The sequence below is a fragment of the Euprymna scolopes genome, chromosome 29 (assembly GCF_053919585.1).
Source record: "Euprymna scolopes isolate OS-2025 chromosome 29, ASM5391958v1, whole genome shotgun sequence".
In the NCBI taxonomy this organism is placed as follows: domain Eukaryota; kingdom Metazoa; phylum Mollusca; class Cephalopoda; order Sepiida; family Sepiolidae; genus Euprymna; species Euprymna scolopes.
In genome coordinates, this window is record NC_136510.1 from 97,106,563 (window position 1) to 97,111,562 (window position 5,000).

The following is a 5,000-nucleotide window of genomic DNA, read 5'->3' on the forward strand; positions in this document are numbered from 1 at the left end:
ATATATATATATATATATATATATATATATCCTGAAGCAGCTGCATATGCCTACTTTATATAAATAGTCCCACTAATGCCTCATCTGCCTTTTTCATTTTAAATTAAAAACAAAGAAACCTGTGGATTTGATACAGTGTTTCAGAGTTCTTTGTTGTCGACTTCCTTTTTCCTAAGTTAGTTAATCTGATACAAGCTGAAATGCGCAATCAAAGTTGGAGGCATAAAGCTGCAACTTTCTTTGATCCTTTAATAAGCAGAAGAGATTAGATACCCAAAATACTCTTAAATACTCTTACATCTATCTATCTATCTATCTATCTATCTATCTATCTATATATATATATATATATATATATATATATATATATATATATATATATATATATATATATATAAACACTCTTACACACACACATATATATATATATATAAACACTCTTACACACACACACACACACATATATAAACACGCTTACATCTATATATATATATATAAACACTCTTACATATATATATATATATATATATATAAATAAACACTCTTACATCTATATATATATATAAATAAACACTCTTACATCTATATATATATATAAATAAACACTTTTACATCTATATATATATATATATATATAAATAAACACTCTTACATATATATATATATAAATAAACACTCTTACATCTATATATATATATATATATATATAAATAAACACTATCTATATATATATATATATATATATATATATATGTAAATACTCTTACATATATAGATGTAAGAGTGTTTATATATATATATATATATATATATATAATCGACACACTTACATATATCTTACACACACTCATTAGATAATCGTTCTAGATTGGCGATGAGGGCGGCTTACATGAAAAAATGTTTTTGTTTTGTAAAAAAAATTTCATAAACAAATATTTAAAAAATTTCTTTCTTACTGTGATCATATGCACAAAAATGTCTTCATTTAATTAAAAAAAAAGAAAAAATTATTGAGGATTTATCTCCCTTGTTTCTGCAGGTATGCCCCTTATTTCTGCAGTTATCTCCCTTTATTTTAACCAATTCTTGTTGATATGTTTATGCTTGGAAATTTATTGCCTCTTTCGATTGTTTTTTTTTTTCTTTTTTTTTTCTTAATTTAAAAAAAAAAACTTCTGTGATTCCAATTTTAAATGCTACTTCAGTTGACAATCTGAATTATACAAATCAAAATAATAATAATTATTACTATTATTACTACTACTGTAAAATTCTCATGAAATATTTGCAAAATTCCTTCAATTTGTTAGAAACATTTTCCTTGTCTTTTTTAACTGAAGATTAACTATTTTAAAATATAATCGAAAAGTTCCTTTATGTTTACAATTAATCTGAATAATTAACCTTTATTATTACAAAACACTCTCACTCACACACACACACACACACACACACACACACACACACACACACACACACACACACACATACTTATTATTATCCATATTCACAGATATGGATATTTTGTTTTCATGACGAGTCATCAGTGTGGCTATATACAGTTGACCTACCAGTCACATGATTTAAACCCATAGACCTTACTCACCACCAGCTGTTAAGATTCAAAATCAGAATAATATATATTAATGTAAATGTGAAAGAACTAAAATTCAACGTTCCGCTAAGTGTTTGTGCAGGCTTTATCTAGAGAGGGAGAGAAAAGGCTAAAAGTGTCGTTTTTAGCTTTTTATCTCTTGATAAAGCCTATGCAACAGCTGGGCGAAATGTCGAATTTTGGGTCTTCTGCATTTCTATTATAATTCATACCATTGGCTATATCACATTTATATATACATACATACATATACATATATAATAATGACAAAAGTTTATATTCCAAAGTTCATGATGTTGACCATCTTATAATTTATTCCTTTAATTCAGTTGACATTTACAATTCCTGACAGTATCTGTTTCGTAGCACAAAACCAATCACTTAATTATTATATCAATTAGTGAATCTATTTTGCACGTAAAATTTTCGGATTTTAATCATGTCAAAACACACTTCATTTCCTTTTGATGGATTGATTGTTGCTATTTCTTCTGATGAGTTAAGGGCAAAATAGATTCACTAATTGATATAATAAAAATTAATTCACTATATTGATCTGTAATTACATTGAGCTTCTTAAATAAGGATTGGTATATATTGTAAGGAAATAAAGTATATTTCCACAGAAATACATACATATATATATACATATACATATATATATATGTTTATGTGTGTATTATTCGCAGTATTTTTATGTATATTTATCTTATATTTTAGCGTTTTAAATTTAAAAAAAAAATTATTAATTTTTTAGCAAACAAATTAAACTTAATATTAATAAATAAATAGATATCTTAATCCTAATTTGGATATATCATGTGGGTGGGGTGGGGATAAAACGAAAGAGAGAAAGCCCCAAAAAATACAAACGTGCTTAATAATGCTTGAAATTACATCGCATGTGCAGTCTGTCCCGTAAAATACTTTGAATATGTTGAAGACAAACCATGTAAAAAAAAAAAAGACAAAAAAAAAAAAGAAACAAATGATTATAAAAATGACTTGCATTGTATTATGCTGGAAATTAATTTGTCCCTTTTATGTTTCCAAACGATTGATTCATCCAATATAAATGTACGTTGCATTCAGCGCTGTTGCAGCTATAAACAGAATTGCCACTGTATTCGCTACCACCCATATACTATCATGTTGCTCTGCCGTTACCACAAGCATCATCACCATCACTACTTCTCACACCATGTTTGACTATTACTTTTATGTTCTTGTCTTTATCATAATGATGATGATGATGATTTTTTAGTTTAATCATCATATTTTTTTTTTTAATAATTTTTCCATCCATCAAAAAAAAAAAATAATAATTTATATTCTTTTTCGTTCCCAATTATTATTTTTTTTTCATTATTTGTTGATTATTTTTTGTTTTAGCTTACATATATATATATATATATATATATATATATATATTTTACAACTTGCAAAAAAAAAAAAAAAAAAAAAAATGTAGCAATGTTTTTTTTGCAGAAAGGATTTTGAAGGGAATTCAAGCAATTTTATTTCAGAATATCTAATTTTAACTTTCCTCCTTAATTACTAAAATAGAATATTTTTAACAAATTAAAAAGAAAGACTTTATATAATATATATATATATATATATATATATATATATATATATATATATATATATATATATATGGTCACTGGATTCGGGAAAGAATTCCATCAAAGTGCTCGATTATAAAGGAAAAAAATTCAATACAAGAGCCTAATATTTATTTATTTTAAACTGAACAGAAGGTCAGAAAAAAATTGGCACCGTCAGTTTCAAGCCTAACATAAGGGGGACCAGTTAATGGTAAATGATGTTAGGCTCTAGTCAGCCATATTGATAAACAGAAAACAATATGGCTGACGAGAGCCTAACATCATTTACCATTAACTGGTCCCCCTTATGTTAGGCATGAAATCGATCGCGCATATATATATATATATATATCTATATAGATCACGCATATATATATATATATATATATATATATAGATCGCGCATATATACATATATCTATAGATATATAGATCGCACACACACACATATATATATTTATATAGATTGCATATATATATATATATATATATATATATATATATATATATATATATATATATATATATATATATATATTGCAATAATCCTTTTTTGTGTATATGCTACGCGCATTGTGTGTTCTATATACAGATAACCTACAAGGTGTTTGCAGTTTTTTTAATGAAAAGTAATTTTAATTAAGAAACGCCCTTATAACCATACTATTTCTCTATCTCTTAATACTATCTCATTCCAAAAATACTAAAAAAAAACAAAAAAAACAAGCAGTGATAATGGAATATATTTATACTCTCATTGAACTATTCGACTCTTTTTCACTCATTAAGTTTCCTATTCATTCCTTTTTCTGCTGGCTTTTTCTAAGCACTCATATTTTTTCCTTGTGCGTGTTTTTTTTTTTTTTTTTTTTTTTAAATCTTACACGTTTGCAGATAGCTGTGTTAGTATCACTTCTTTAAATGTATATTCTATATTCTATTCTTGCACACCTATTGTCACTGCCAATTTAGTATTTTGAGACTTGTAGGATAAAAATGATAGGAAATATAGGCCATACATTATAATCTGCTCTAAAACTCTGATTCATTTGATGGAATATGTTAAGAGTAGAGAGCCATCTAATTGTAGATTTATTCAAAAGAAACAAAAAGAAAAAGAAACCCATAGCGTGCAAACTCTTCTACCATCTCTCGACAAATAATCTGGTCATTATCTTTGATGATTATTCCCTCATAATATTATTTTTTTGGCCTTGCTTGAATACCACTGCCAACACAATCAAAAACGATTTTCTTAAATTCCAGTTATAAACTGCTTGCCAATTATTTGTTTCTGTTCTGTTTCCGTCTCTTGCATCTATATACTAGTTTTTCCAAGGTCTTTCTTGTAAATATATCTTAAATTATTCGTTTAGTAGAAATAAATCCAACAGAGAGCTCAATTTTTTAATAAAAAGAGCATGATATTTATTTTTTATGCTACAGAAGATTAAATCAAAACATGGTATTGTAGGTTTCAAACCTGGAGCAGATCCAGATTGAAAAATAATATTTCATTGGGTTTATTCATATTTATTTTACAGGTCTTTTTTGTGGAATGAAACCCACTTGTTAAATACTGAAAGAAAAATGCATAATTTAAGAATAGCAATGAACCGAAATGACTGCCTACTTTCTCTGAAAGTGAATATGACTGAAAATTACCAGGGGTGATATATATATATATATATATATATATATATATATATATATATATATATATATGGGGATGGAATTCCTTTTCCCCAAATGAACGCATCAGGTTTATCATATAC

The 5,000-nt window shown here is 26.0% G+C and overlaps 1 long non-coding RNA gene across 1 annotated transcript; it reads right to left on the reverse strand.

The window, feature by feature from the left end:
- Positions 1 to 126: 126 nt before the first annotated feature.
- Positions 127 to 446, reverse strand: LOC145252787 (uncharacterized). The gene is made up of 2 exons (XR_013863674.1): positions 417 to 446; positions 127 to 320 (listed from the first exon to the last, which is right to left on the reverse strand). It is a non-coding gene; the product is annotated as an uncharacterized LOC145252787 (long non-coding RNA).
- Positions 447 to 5,000: the final 4,554 nt, after the last annotated feature.